This window comes from Capsicum annuum, chromosome 11 (assembly GCF_002878395.1).
Source record: "Capsicum annuum cultivar UCD-10X-F1 chromosome 11, UCD10Xv1.1, whole genome shotgun sequence".
NCBI lineage: Eukaryota > Viridiplantae > Streptophyta > Magnoliopsida > Solanales > Solanaceae > Capsicum > Capsicum annuum.
Window position 1 is genome coordinate 114,957,018 of NC_061121.1, and position 15,544 is coordinate 114,972,561.

Consider the following 15,544-nt stretch of genomic DNA (forward strand, 5'->3'; position numbering starts at 1 on the left):
CGACATTCTTGATATTTCTATTTTGCCAAAGTTGAAACCCACATCTTATAACCTCTTTAGTTTATCCTTGGTCTCTTTAGTTTATCCTTGGTCCACATAAACATATCAAATAGAATCTCAAACACTCTCAATTCCTCAAGGTCAAGAACACTTCATCACTGCATCTGAAATGATGAATTTTGTAGTGTTACATAGTTCTTTTATGAAAAATGGAGTCTAAATGATTCTTGGTGGTAAAAAACAAGTTTTGACCTTGCGAGCCTATTTAAACTAGTATAAAAGTCACTTTTGGCCAATTTTTGGGGCATTCTTCACTTCTTTGAGAACCCTAGCAACCATAAAGATTTGTTGACTTAACAGTGAGACTTCTGGGTTGATTAGGAGCTTGAATAACTTGTGTAATCCATTTTTCTACAAATCTAAGGTAAGATTCCTTCAAATTTGGTTTTAATTTCTTTATGTCTAAACCTAAAACACCTTAGTCTTTGATGCTCAATTGTAGCCATAAATATGATTGTTTTACTCAAATATCTTGAGGGTTATATCTCCTTAATTAAAGTTAAACTATAGGTTGATCTCAAAAACTTATTTTTCAAAGGTTGGACCCACTTGGTGGTTGGTGTCATTTTTGACTCAAGGAATAATGGTTCCATAATTGGTGTTGTTGGTCTTGTAATAACGCTTAAATTATGTTATTGATAGCTTGGCTCAGGAAGTAGAAGCTCTAAGAAAAGGAAAGGAAAAGCTTATTGGTTCGTGAGCAATTGGACTCAAGGTAGGTTAGGCGTACTTGTAGTTAGATTGAACTTGATTGTAGTATAATTATTGATATCTTGTAAGATCTGGTGGGATTTTGGATGATAAATATAGGAGTGGAGATACTGGGGATTAGTTGTTTCTTGTAGGCTATTAATATTGTAAAGTGTGATGTTTGACCTTTAGCCTAGAATCTTGGATAGTTTAACTTGAAATCTCATGAATAACATGAAAGTACTTTAGTTGATCTGGTAGCTGAGAATGATGTTGTTGGCTAACATTAAGAGTATGTAACCTAGTTATGACTAGTTATGAAATGGCCTTAGTGTTTGGGATGACTTAGAAAGGTTGCTTAAAGAAGATTTTTCCTTATAGGACTAGTATTGATTGATAAGACCTTATGGGGTGATTTAGATAACCTAACTTAACTCTGGGTAGAAGCTAGTCTTGTAGAAGTAAACTTTGTTATTATTGGGATTTAGGAGTAGGACTTGACCAATGTTAAGCTTGAACTATGTAATTCCTTACTGACCTAGCTACTTGTGAACGACTAAGTTATGTTATTAATGGATATGATTGATGGATGGATAATTTGTGTACCTGATTGATTATCTTATTGTCATGATATGGATAGGCTTGAAAAGTCTTGTGAATTGAACTTATAGTTCTACTATTGCTTGGCTTATTGATTTGTTCACTAAGTGGACCTCAAATTATGTTATCACTCTTGCTACGAACCAAGCCTAATGATTAAGTTAATGCTATGTGAAAGGTATCTCTTTTGGGGTTTGTATTGTGAAAAGTGATATTAAAATAGGCGTTTAAAGAGCATGCCCTTGACTTATAATTGGATTTACTAATAAACATGTTAACCATGGAAAATTGGTGATTGTGTATCTCATTTAGATATTCAAGATCATGAATCTACTTATATTATGTAATGATTGACTAATAGTAAACTATAATGATATGTGTTATCTTATATCAAGTATACTCTATTATGGTGGGTTGTACATGTTCGTTGGTTTGACTACTTATGTATGTGAATGTTAGTTATCTTGGGAAATGCTCTAAAGATGTTATGATGATGCCTAGTGAATTCGGAGGATATGTTAATGTTATAATGATGCCCGGTTAATTTGGAAGAGGTAATGATGTTATGATGATGCTTGGTGAATCCAGAGGATATGTTGATGTTATAATGATGCCCGGTGAATCTGGAGGATATGTTGATATTATGATGATGCTCGGTGAATTCAGTGGATACATTGATTTTATTATGATTCTCGATGAATTTGGAGGATATGTTGATGTCGTAGTGATGCCCGATTAATTCTGAAGAGGCTAAGATATTATGATGGTACTATGTGTGGTGAGTATATATGACTAAACTAATATGTGAGGGTATGTCGTGTATGGCTATCTAATTTGTGTGCTTGAGACATGATGTCTCCCTTAGTAAATTGATTATTCATTCTTTGTCATTAATCACTAGATAAGAGGTGTGACCCTTGTTAGCTCTAATTAGTAGCTAAACATAGAATATGTCAAATATTGGGTTAACGCTAATTGGTATGTGTAATCTTGTGAAGAAATAAGGGCTCTCCTAGTAAGTATATTGGACATGTATAAGTGGTGACGTTATAGAATTTTTCCTAGTAATGTGGCTATGTAATAACTAATTCCCTTCAATAAATGACTATGCCTTAGTGGCTAGGAGCTTAGTAAACTAATTGGTGGACCTTACTTGATTAAAATATGGGAACTAGTCCTCAAGGTTGTGACATGCCTAATGACTATAGACATAGTATTGTATGATAGTTAGCTAAGTTGACATCTAGCATGTGATGTTGTGGTGGCTAAATTGATGACTTATATAATTAAGATGCTAACTAGAAAATGGCTTTGTGATGGTTGGATAAATAATAGTGTTGGTAACTTGTAGCTTTTCCTTATTTGATGACTAGTATCTAAAAGTCTTGTAAACTACTGGCTCATGGAAATGGAGATTAGATAATATAGAATAAAGATAGTGTTTGTTAATGAGTTAGTGGCTAGTTAAATATATAACTAAAATTTGGTGATAAAGGTTTCTTGGTGTTAATTGTGATATTTATGATGATTGTAGACCTCGGTAAGAGGCCATGGAAGAAATATGAACCCCAGCCTTGGGTTTGTAGTTGTATAGTTGTTCCTTGATATATTGATGGATTGATCTTTTGGGGTAATCTCCGGTGGTATGGGACACCATGATGAGTTCTTTGTTGTATTCTTTTCCATTTACTTCCCTGCAGTATGGGATGTCGTGGTATGTTCTTGTGCCTTATATTGTAATGATGTTTGGTATGCTGATTATTAAAATTAAATGGTTCTTATTGTATATATGTGGTTTTACTCTTACAAATAATTACTCATTCTATATGTCGAATATGATATAAGTTGATATGATACACTATGCTATTAGTTATTGTATATAGTGATATCAAAGGAGATTCAAGTTCAATCCTATACCTTGACTTTATGTTATTGTCTTACCTTATACCATCCTTATATTATAATTTAGCACAGCTAGCCAATCATGTCTACAGAGTACCCGGGTTTTGGTACTCAGACTACATTTCTATACCTTTTTGGTGCAGACCCAAGTTCTACTTGCTATCGTTAAGTCAATATTGTGACATATTGTAAGACCCCGCAAAGTTTCCTTGTAGTCTGAGCCTTACAGCGTGTCCAGTGAAGTGTAATTTCGGCCTTAATATATTGAGAAGTGACTTCCTAAGTGAGTATCGCGTTTACCATATAGAATTTCCCCAATTTCAACTTTTTATCACATGGGAAATTTGATAAGCTTTCCGTTGATTTAAGATTCGCCCAAATTCAATACCCAGGTAAGAAGTTATGGCTAATTTAAGTCCCAGTCATAAAAAAGCATCATGTTAGTGCTTGGCACATCACGAAGAGGATCTGTTTAACAATTGTAAATTTCAACTAGAAATCCGCGATAGTAGAGCGTCGCGGAGGACCCCAATTTTCTAATAGTCAATTTCCAGTGGCCTGGCGCGATTGTGATGCGTCGCGCTGAAGTTCCATGTCCCAACTAGTGGGACAACGCGATGGCTCCGTGTTGCGGTGACTACGAATTTCCCATTTGTCAATTTCCAGTGAGCCACCGCAATAGTGGTGCATTGCGGTGGCCCATGAAATCAAGTTCCCAGTTTAATTTTTTTCCAGCTTCATTTAGAAGTTAAAAAAGGGCACTTTGGAATTTTTCCAAGCCTCTTAAACCGTGCAAACACCATATCAAAGTCGTTTAAAAGATTTCTATGAAGTTTTTCTCAAGTTTTCTCTCAAGAAAAACCTAAGCATCCAAAACCTCTTCCAAGAATCTTAAGAATCCACAATAGATTTTCTAAATTGAGTCAAGATTCGGGGTTTCCAAGTCAAGGGCTTCAAGAACCCTCATTCAAGAGTACGAATAGAGTTCCAAAAGTGAGAATTCATCCAAAACTTCTAATTCAAGGTATGTGGGGTTTTGAACAAGGGTAATCATTTCACCCTTGTGCCCAAAATCTTATTTAAACTGCAATTCTCTGCAATTTATGAGATTTTACATGAAATTGAATTGGGGGTTTTCACCCATTGTTATTGGTTGCAAGTTTTTGATGTTTCCCTTGAATTGAGAGTCAAATGACATGACTTTTAGATGTTTTCTTGAGAAATTACAGCTGGGTCTATACCCAATGATTTTAATCCTTGAGAAGTTAATAGTTGAAATGTCTGAAACATTGGAGTAAAAGAGTATGTTGAAATTTAGAAATAAATTGCTGAAATTTTCAAATTTCCACATGAGTTATGAATCTATACGCTATCTATTATGCTTTTGATGAGTTGTAACTTGAGATTGAATTATGGTTTATTAATCCTTACTTGAGACTTGAGATTTGATGAACTCTTGTGCTATAAGCTCCCATGATTTGAGTATTCTGAGATTGTTGAGAAATGTTTTGACCTAATGGTCATTGAGTTTTGAAATCCACTATAATTCATGAGATTATAGATTTGATTATTGGGTTCTTATTAAATCATGAGATTATTCTAAAGTAGATTTTCATGAGATGATCGAGATAAACTAAAGGGAGTAGTATTTAGCACCGAGCGGGTAAGTTACTATGGTTTCTTACCCTAAAACTATGTGCCACCGTAGGTTGGGCCTGAGGCTGAGTTTATGATTATTATTGGGCCTAAGGCCGAGTTGATATTGTGCTCGAGGCCGAGTTTGGTTAGTGATCACTGGACCTAGGTGATACTCTCTAGCAAGAGTATGAAGCCTCTCCCTAACGTTAGTTCTCTTCCTTAGGAGGATAAAATGTTGGACTACATGTAGCTCGCATGGTTTATGTCGGTTAATAGAAATTACCTATGCTAAAGTATTTTCCATTGAGATAATCTATTTTCATGTAAAACTAAAATACTTTCCCTTGATATGAGTATATTTCCCTAAATCTTGAAATGAGATATTTTCCTAACATGAAAGAAATACCTTCAAGTATGTTCCAAAGTTATATGATTTTGAATTCTAAGTATTTGAGTTCAAAAGAGTTATGAGTTATTGAGCATAGAATAAGTTTTACTCTCCATGAGACATATGCATGAGTTGAAAGTATTGCTTAAAGTTTCTTTTAGCCTTGAGTAATGAGATAATAGAAGAGTACAAATTTTAAAGCTGAAAGTATAATGACTCACGAGATTGTGTTACATGTTCCATTTTAAATGATTCATGAGCTTCACATTTTATACTTATCCAAGCCATGTGAGTTATTACTTATTACATGCATGATTTGATTAAAAAGTATTGTTGTTGTTTTATTTAAATTCATAAACTCCCACATACTCAGTACATTCCCAAGTGCTGATTCACATATACGTCTATGTGCTACATTGTTTTACACTGTAGGTTCAGGTGCTCAGTCCCAACCTCGTCAGTGATTTTTGAGTACCTTTATCTACATTCCTACAATGGTGAGTCCTCATGGTTCCAGGACCTATATTCAGACATTTCCATATTTTGAGAGATTATGTTTTATTTCCAGTTTATTTTTAATCAGTTGCGGACCTATCCCAACGGTTCTCTAGTTCATGGATTAGTAGTGGCTTTGTCAGACTAGTTATCAGATTTTGGTTGTGTTGAGGTTTCCAGTATTGTGGTCATTTGGATCATGCACTTTCTCCGTATTTCCTTTCATATGATATGACTATGCTAGTGTTTGAATTATTTCATCTTTAGATGAGTGCTATTAGTAGAAACAGGCTCAAAGAGTTAGGTTGGGGCTACTTGTATCCTTAAGCACCGTGTGACATCCCAGGAGGCAATTTCGGGTCATTACAAACTTGGTATCAAAGCCTATGGTTTTTACGGAGTCCTATAGAGTCTGACAAGCCATGTTGAGTAGAGTCTTGACCATCGGTTTATAGAACGCCACATCTATGAGCAAGAGGCTACAAGACGACTTAGGAAAAGTCATTTTTTCTTTTGGATTCTATCGTGCCTATAGTTGTCCCTCTTATCTAATAATTTGTGCAAAAAATGCCTCTCCAAAGACCGAATGCCCATAGGAATAATAATGAGCAACCCCCTATTGATCCTTTGAATGAGACTGTGTCTTATGCTGAGTTTCGGGCGGCTTTTTAGGTGTTAGATCGAGTAGTCACCATCAATGTTCAGGCCAACAACCAGGCTGTAATTGCTAATTAGCAGGGAGGTAATATAGCCGCGGCTAGAATCTATAATTTCATGCGGATGAATCCGCCAGAGGTTTATAGGTCCAAGGTAGGTGAGGACCCACAGTTGTACCCAGAGGAGGTGAGAAAGATCATGCAGGCGATGTATGTGTCTGAGTAGAAAAGTGTTGAGTTGGCATCTTACAAGTTGAAGGACATAGCTTATGACTGGGTTGTATTAGGAAGGAAAGGTAGAGGTGAGGATGTTGCTCTTATTACTTGGCAGGTGTTCTAAGATGCATTCTTAAAAAAGTTCTTTCCACTTGAGATGAGGGAGGCAAAGATTGAGGAGTTTATGAACTTGAGGTAGGGCTCCACGATTGTTAAGGAGTAATACTTGAAGTTTAACCAGTTGGCCAAGTCTGCTCCTGATTTGATTTCTGACGCCCGGGCTAGTATGAGAAAGTTTATGACAGGTGTTTTTGGTGTGGTACTAAAGGAGTGTAGGACTACGATGCTATATAGGGATATAGATCTGGATAGGTTAATAATGCATGCCCAGTAGATAGAGGTGGATAAAATTAGGGAGAGAGATCGAGTAAGTGGTAACAAGAGGGATAGATCTGAGCAGTATGAGTTTAGCCAGCCTAGGTTCAATGGAGGGAACCGCCCTCAGTTTTAGAGGTGTCCGTCTATACCAACACCTTCATTAGCTAGTGCTCCCACGTGTAGAAATAGGTAGGAGCATAGGGACAAATCTTTTATATCTAGGTCACAGAACAATATTGGTAATAGGCCCCGCTATCCTCCTTGTGCTAAGTATGGTAGGAGTCATCTCGGGGAGTGTTTTATAGATCTGAGGGGTAGTTTTGGTTGTTACAAGTAGGGCCACAGATGTAGAGATTGCTCTTATACTAGACAGGGGAACAGAGATTCCCAACCTTAGGCACAGGCCACTAATACACCAGCTCCCGTACCCCATCCCGCCCCTGCTCAGGGTGCTTTATCTAGAACTGTTGGTGGTCAGTGCCAGAAGAGATTCTATGCCTTACCATCCCATTAGGAGCAGGAGGACTCTCCCGATGTTGTTACTGGTATGCTCTGTGTCTTTTTCTTTGATGTCTGTGTTATTGGACCCCAGGTCAAGCCTCTTTTATGTGACCCCACTTATAGCCGTGAATTTCAAAATGAGTCCCAAAAAGATTTCTAAGCCCTTCCTAGTTTCTACACCCGTAGGGAAGTCAGTTGTTGCTAAACAAGTATATAGAGATTGTCCAGGTACTATTATTCATAGAGTCATACTTGATAATTTGATAGAGTTAGACATGGTAGATTCTTACCTTATTCTGGGTATGGATTGGCTTCATTCTTGTTGTGCATCTATAGACTATCGTACCCATGTGGTCAAGTTTCAATTTCCTGATGAACTAACTTTTGAGTGTTCTGGGAGTTCGGTTTCTCCCAAGAGCCATTTTATCTCCTATCTCAAAGCCAGAAAGCTAATATCAAAAGGTTGTATCTATTATCTAGTTAGAGTCAAAGACACTAAGTCCAAGGCTCAAACTATTAAGTCAGTCGATATTGTTAATGAGTTTCCTAATTTTTTTGGGAAAAATTCCCAAGGGTACCTCCCAATAGAGAGATAGAATTTGGGATTGACCTTCTTCCCGATACTTTTCCTATTTCTATTCCGCCATACCGAATGGCACCTGTGAAGCTTAAGGAGTTGAAAGAGTAACTCAAGGATCTTTTAGACAAAGGTTTTATTCAGCCCAGTATTTCTCCTTAGGGCGCGCCTATCATATTCGTGTGAAAGAAAGATGGTTCTTTGCATATATACATTGACTATCATCAGATTAACAAGGTCACAATGAAAAATTAGTGTCCTCTTTTGAGAATTGATGACCTGTTTGATCAGTTTCAAGGTGCAAGTTATTTCTCCAAGATAGAACTTAGATCTGGCTATTGTCAACATAAAGTGATGGAATATGATATTCCAAAGATAGCCTTCCGAACCTGCTATGGTCACTTTGAGTTTTTAGTCATGTCCTTTGGGCTAGCCAATATCCCAACAGCCTTCATGGACACCATAAATCGAGTGTTCAAGCAATATCTTGATATGTTTGTCATTGTCTTCATAGATGAAATCCTTGAATAGTCCCATAATGAGAATGACCATGCGAATCACCTTAGATTTGTCTTGCAAACTCTTAGATATCACCAGTTATTTGCCAAATTTAGTAAGTGTGCATTTTGGCTAAGGTCTGTAGCTTTTCTGGGTCATATTGTTTCGCTGAAGGTATTAGAGTTGACCCCCAAAAGACTGAAGTTATAAAAAATTGGCCTAGAACTATCTCTCTATCTGACATTAGAAGTTTATTGGGTCTAGCAGGCTACTACTGCCATTTTATTGGCTATTTCTCTTCTATTGCGTCTCCTATGACCTGACGGACTCAAAAGAAAGTTAAGTTCCAATGGTCAGATTCCTAAGAGAAGAATTTTTAGGTGTTGAAGATTTGATTTACTTCAGGCCCTCTATTGACCTTGCCTGACTGTACAGATGGTTTTGTGGTGTATTAAGATGCCTCTAGAATTGGTTTGGGTTGTGTGTTGATGCAAAGAGGTAGGGTTATATCCTATTCCTCTAGACAGTTAAAGACACATTAGAAGAATTACCCAACCTATCATCTTGAGTTAGTTGTTATGGTCTTTGCCTTAAAAATGTGAAGACACTATCTTTATGGTATTCATGTTGATGTGTTTACTAATCATAAGAGCCTGCAATATGTATTTACTCAGAGAGAGTTGAATCTTAGGCAGAGGAGGTGGTTAGAGTTATTAAAAGACTATGATATGAGTGTGTTGTATCACTCGAGCAAGCCCAATATAGTGGTGGATGCCCTTAGCAGATTGTTTATAGGTAGTGTTGCTCATCTAGTATTAGCAGATATGAATCTATATGCTATCTATTATGCTTTTGATGAGTTGTAACTTGATATTGAATTATGGTGTATTAATCCTTAACTAAGACTTGAGATTTTATGAACTCTTGTACTATAAGCACCTATGATTTGAGTAGTCTGAGTTTGTCGAGAAATGTTTTGACCTAATGGTCGTTGAGTTTTGAAATCCACTTTACTACATCAGATTACAGATTTGATTATTGGGTTCTTATTGAACCATGAGATTATTCTAAAGTTTATTTTCATGGGATGAGCGAGATAAACTATAGGGATTAGTATTTAGCACCGAGCGGGTAAGTTACTATGGTTACTTACCCCAAAATTACGTGCCACCACAGGTTGGGCCTGAGGCCAAGGTTATGATTATTATTCGTCCTAAGTCTAAGTTTATATTGGGCCCAGGGCCAAGTTTGTTTAGTGATCACCAGACATAGGTTATACTCCCTGGCAAGAGTAGGACGCCTCTCCCCAACGTGAGGTCTCTTCCTTAGGAGGACAAAATGTTGGACTCCATGTCGCTTACATGGTTTATGTCGGTTTAGAGAAACTCTCTAAGATAAAGTATTTTCCATTGAGATAAGATATTTTCCTTTAAAACTAAAATACTTTCCCTTGATATGAGTATTTTTCCCTAAAGCTTGAAATGAGATATTTTCCTAACGTGAAAGAAATTTCTTCAAGTATGTTCCAAAGTTATATGATTTCGAATTCCAAGTATTTAAGTTCAAAAGAGTTATGAGTTCTTGAGCATTGAATAAGTTTTACTCTCCATGACACATATGCATGAGTTGAAAGTATTGCTTAAAGTTTCCTTTAGCCTTGAGTAATGAGAATAAGAGATGAGTACAAGTTTCAGAGATGAAAGTATAATGACTCACAAGATTGTGTTACATGTTCCATTTTACATGATTCATGAGCTTCGCATTTTATACTTATTCAAGCCATGTGAGTTATTACTTATTACATGCATGATTTGATTAAATAGTATTGATATTATTTTATATAAATGCATGCACCCCCATATACTCAGTACATTGCCAAGTGCTGATCCACATATACGTCTATATGCTACATTGTCTTATAATGTAGGTTCAGGTGCTCAGCCCCAAACTTAAACTATTATTATCTTAAGCAACCAAGAACAATTCAACAAGATAGGATAGGGTATTTAACTTAATTCTTCCCAAAAGAAAACAATATAAAGGACAAAGCTAAAAAAGCTCTAGAAAGACTTTCAAACATGTTATGGAAACAAGTTAACTAAAAATTTTCAATAAGCACATATCATGAAGCAAGGATGTAAGTTTTTATGAAATGAATCTTCCAAATCAATAAGCACATATCATGAAGCAAGGATGTAAGTCTTTACAATGCATCTTACTTTACCTATTTATCCAAATCGAGACTAATATTTCACCCTCTACTCTAAAGTATCGATGCTGCTGACAAGCAAGAATTAGCACCACACACACAAAAGACATTGAAATTTCTAAAGGAGCTCAAATAATGAAATAATTCTTACTCACTCTCTCAAAGAAATTCAAGTACTATGAGAAGAACCATAGGCTTTCCCTTTGTGTTTTCGTCACTAATGTAGACTTACTTAGTTTGAAACACCAAGGTCTTGCGGGTCAAGATGAAGGTTTAAAGTGCGGGACGGAATATCTATGGATCACGTGACTAAAATACCTACTTCAGTGCAATTTCTTGACCCCTTCTACCACAAGATTTTAAAACTATCCACCTTATCCTCCTTTAAATAATATCCCATATTTACCTAATTTTTTTATTAGCATTTACAAAACAATTCAAAGCCACCATTTTCATTCTTCATTTCTTTGGGTTTTCGAGAGACTTTCTAACTTTAGCGCTTCTTAGCCCTCTTATTTTCCTCATTTCTCATCATATTTTATGGGATAGGCTAAACAACTTTACCTTCAAGTATCTCTCTTATCCCTTAAGCACATGATTTGACCAAATTACATACATTTTTCTTGGCTTATCTTAGCACATCACATTAATCCCCTTAAAACATAGGCTTTTGCCTACATTCCATTACATGAATCATTCAATGCATCAAAGGAGTTTAAGTGCAAAAATAGAGATTTTAAAAGGTCTTGGGTATTTTAGCAAGGTTTTTATATCAAAAAGAAAGAAAAATGGGCAAAAAGGCTCAAAGGGGTTAACTAGGGAAAAATGTTAAGGTGGAATTTTTGCTTTGTGAAGGGTCGAAAATGTCCTCGGGTCATTCTCCAAACCAAGATTGATATGATTTTACTTTTAACACACTCGGGGCAAGTTCTAGACTACACATATGTACAAGAATTATTCAAAAATCTCACCACCCACAACATAGTACTCATAGAAAAAAAATAATCTCCAAACCAAATTGAGCAATTTGATCAGAATAAGTAACTTCGAGTCAAGGACTCATCCTTGTAAAGCGAGAGCCAAAATGGAATTTAATGGTCTCAGTAAAAATAAAATCAAAAACATCTTTGTCTTTTTCGAAAAGAAAACTACATTTTTTGTTTTTCTCAAAATCATTTTATTTCTTGCCAATGACATATGGAAAGCAATTTTGAATTTTTGCCTGTTCCTATACAATTAAAGAAAAACTTAGGTGAATTCAAGGAAACATTATCATTACACTTCATGGGATTCTTACCTCACAATTTCACATATCAACCATTTAGCTCATAAAGCACTCATGGAACCAATAACAACACAAACCACCCTATACCCTTAAGAATGGTGTCACCTAATCTATCATATGACAAGGCAAGCATTCATGTCCCTCGTTTTATATAGACTTCACTTGAAAACTAATCGATCACACCATGGATTCAACATTCATGAACAATTTCTACCTAAAAGCCCTGGTTATCCCACTTTTAAGACCAATTGGACTCAAAACTATACTAAAAAAATGATCACACAATGCCCCAAGAAAGTTCACATTAACCATTACAAGAATATAAGGCATACTAGCCAAATTAAATAGCCCATGTGAAAAATATCAATGCCTCAATTCATCACAAACTACACCACTTTAAATCATACTAACCCGATTAAATAAACTACCACTTAATTAAGAAAACAAATCTCATGCGGTGTTTCATCAAATACATGGTGTGCACTAGTGTATAGAAACATGAATTTTGAAATTTAGCATTTCAGACAAGTCACATATTAAAAATCTTCATCCCAACAACCACATTCTGCCAAATTATACTCAAATGAATTAAATTCAAACAAAAAAAAATCGTGAGATGTGATCATCAGTTGTATCTTAAGAATCATACCTTGTAAACTTACTTAAGGAAGAAAAGTGATAAAGTGAAAGTCCAATATACTTTTTCGGGTTTCGTTCTTGAGGTACCCATTCCAACTTATGCTATCACCAACAAACATCCAAAAACAAGCTAAAAATTGAACAAGAAACATTAGAAAAGATCAAGAAAAATCCATTCGGTTTCCTCCCAAGAAGTGCCTTAGTTAAAGTCATGGCACAACATATTTTTCCTATCATTTATGTGTCCATTTAGAAAACATGAATTGGTGGCCTATCTTTAGATCAATACATCTTCAAGGTACTTTAGGCGAAGGTGGGGACACACTGAAATATTTTTTATCTCTCCACTTTAAAGATTTAAACCTTATACCCAACTTCACATAAAATTTTCTAATAGGCTCGTCATGTATTGGTGATAGCATCAGAAATTCACTTGTTACACACCAAATTTTCCATTTATTGGCCTTAAAATAAAGAAATTCATTTTTCCCTTTTGGAATGACAAACTCCAAAACGTAGGGATTTTTCTCCTCATTTCCAAAATTCATCATTTGCTTGGGTAGTTCGACATTCGTCACATCCACAAAGTATAATATTGAAAAGTGGTTTGCTTCTTCCTAATTTCGGAGTCACATCCTTCTCTATATTCATAACCCAAAATAGACCGGTGTCGTTATAAGAGGTTTTCTTGGCATCTTTTTTTGACTCATGTTCTATTTCTTGAATTGTGGCATCTTCAACTATATTAGGTTTAGTTGGTTGGGAAATCATCAATGATAGGTTCATGTCAAGATCATTTAGAAGAGCGGGTATACTCATGGTATTTTAAATATTGGCTTCATTACCCATCTCTTCTAACCTTTTGATTTCCTTGTAACATGCCCCCACGACTGATGCATGAGATATATGTTATCACCCTTTGTGTCCACCCTATCCAAGGTAAGTTAAAGTATTGCTTCAATCCCATTTTCTTCGGCACGCTGTTCTTTCTTTTTCTCATCATAATACCTATCAAAATCATAAGAAGAGTAGCAATTGGATTAGTATAATGGGGGAAGAGGGCATTTGGGAAATTACTTCAATGTCCGTCTAGATCACCACAAAAAGAACAATCATACTCCTAATAGGATCGAGATAGTGTGCACATCTCTCTCCGAGGAGTATATCTACAATTTTGCCAAAAGTAGAGTCCATCAAAATATGGACATGGATCATCAAGATAAAATTTTCAACCACCATACTCACTTTTATTCCAAGATGTCATCTTAACAGATAAACAAAAATGAAAACCTATCTACCAAAAGAAACAAAACAAAATCATAAACAAATATTACAAATTTGAATTCAAGCAAGTAAGCTAAAGTTTAAAACTAACTTAATATGTCAAATTCTTCCCTGACAATGGCACCATTTTTTATAATGCTCAACTTATACATCAATTTAAGTGCAAGGCGGCCATTGTAAATATAATAACCCAACAAGAATAGGGGTCGAATCCATGAGGAAAAATGTGAGTAGCAAATTGGTAAGTTCAAAATTAAAGTACTTACTAAATTCAAACTTAAGATACAAAGATTTGGGTGTTTTAAACATTTTCAAAAGTGAAAATAATTCTTGGGCTTCTAAGGGAATAACTCAAGACCAAGGATAATTAAACTATAATTAATTAGGCATGGATCTTAGGATTATGCTATCCTAGGAGCAAGTTATGCATAGGTACATGATAATTTGATGCAAATTCTAATCGTTGATGATGGGTAGGATAGGTTGATAGTTCTTGAGGCTAGTGTGTCAACAAAGTCTCAAATATATTACTCACTGACCCCTTTCGAGTACCTAACGAGTGTGTCAATTAAATCAATCCAACACCTTTATTGGGTATCCTTATTTCTAGGATAATATTCATAGTATAGTGAACTTGTATTCACCCTTATGTCTAAGATAGAGAGAATTACCAAACCATGCCCATAAATTGTCTACTATTACCTTGGTTCCCATAACCCTTATTAAAGGATGATGTGGGTCCCAAAAGTTTCGCCAAACCCCTCTTTTAAAGATTGTTTGAGCTTTTAAGAGTTTGGGATTTTCATCCATCAAACCGATTTGGGTATTTGGCGCTTTCACCCACAGATCCCATTAAATTTAACTAAGCAATAGAAGAACCCATCATCAACAAGCTAGAATCTATACAAATACATCACAACCCACATACAATTGCACCCTAATTAAGCATAACCCCAAGAGGTAGATCTTGCAGATCTTAAGGATAATGAAAATAAATATACCAAGATGTCCATCAAAGTTATTCATATGAAAAATAAAAAGAGGGCAACCACACTTAAGACTCAAATTAATATTAAATAGACCAAAACAAATCTACACTTTAATCTTGACTTAAATTAGTGTATTTAAGCTCCAAGCTGCAAGAAATTACAAAATTCTAAACTAAGGATGGTGATAATATCTAAGATAAATGATGGTCTAAAAAATAAACTAAAAAACCCTATTTAATCCCCAATTCCACATTTGCCAAATATTACAAAAATGCCCTTGAATCTTTTTTGCTCTACTATGATCTCCATATTTAGATCGAGATCACAATACTGCGATCGTAGTAGTCACATCCTAATCGCACTCAACTTGACTTTTTGACTGATCGAGATCGCGACCCTCAGGTCTCGATTGCAGTAACTGAAGGTCGGTTCTTAGGCCTATAATTTAAATTTTTCTTCTTTGTCCTCATATTTCTTCTCTTTCACCTTCTCATTAGCTCATTTTTATCATTTTTCCTTGCTCATATTCTCATTAATTT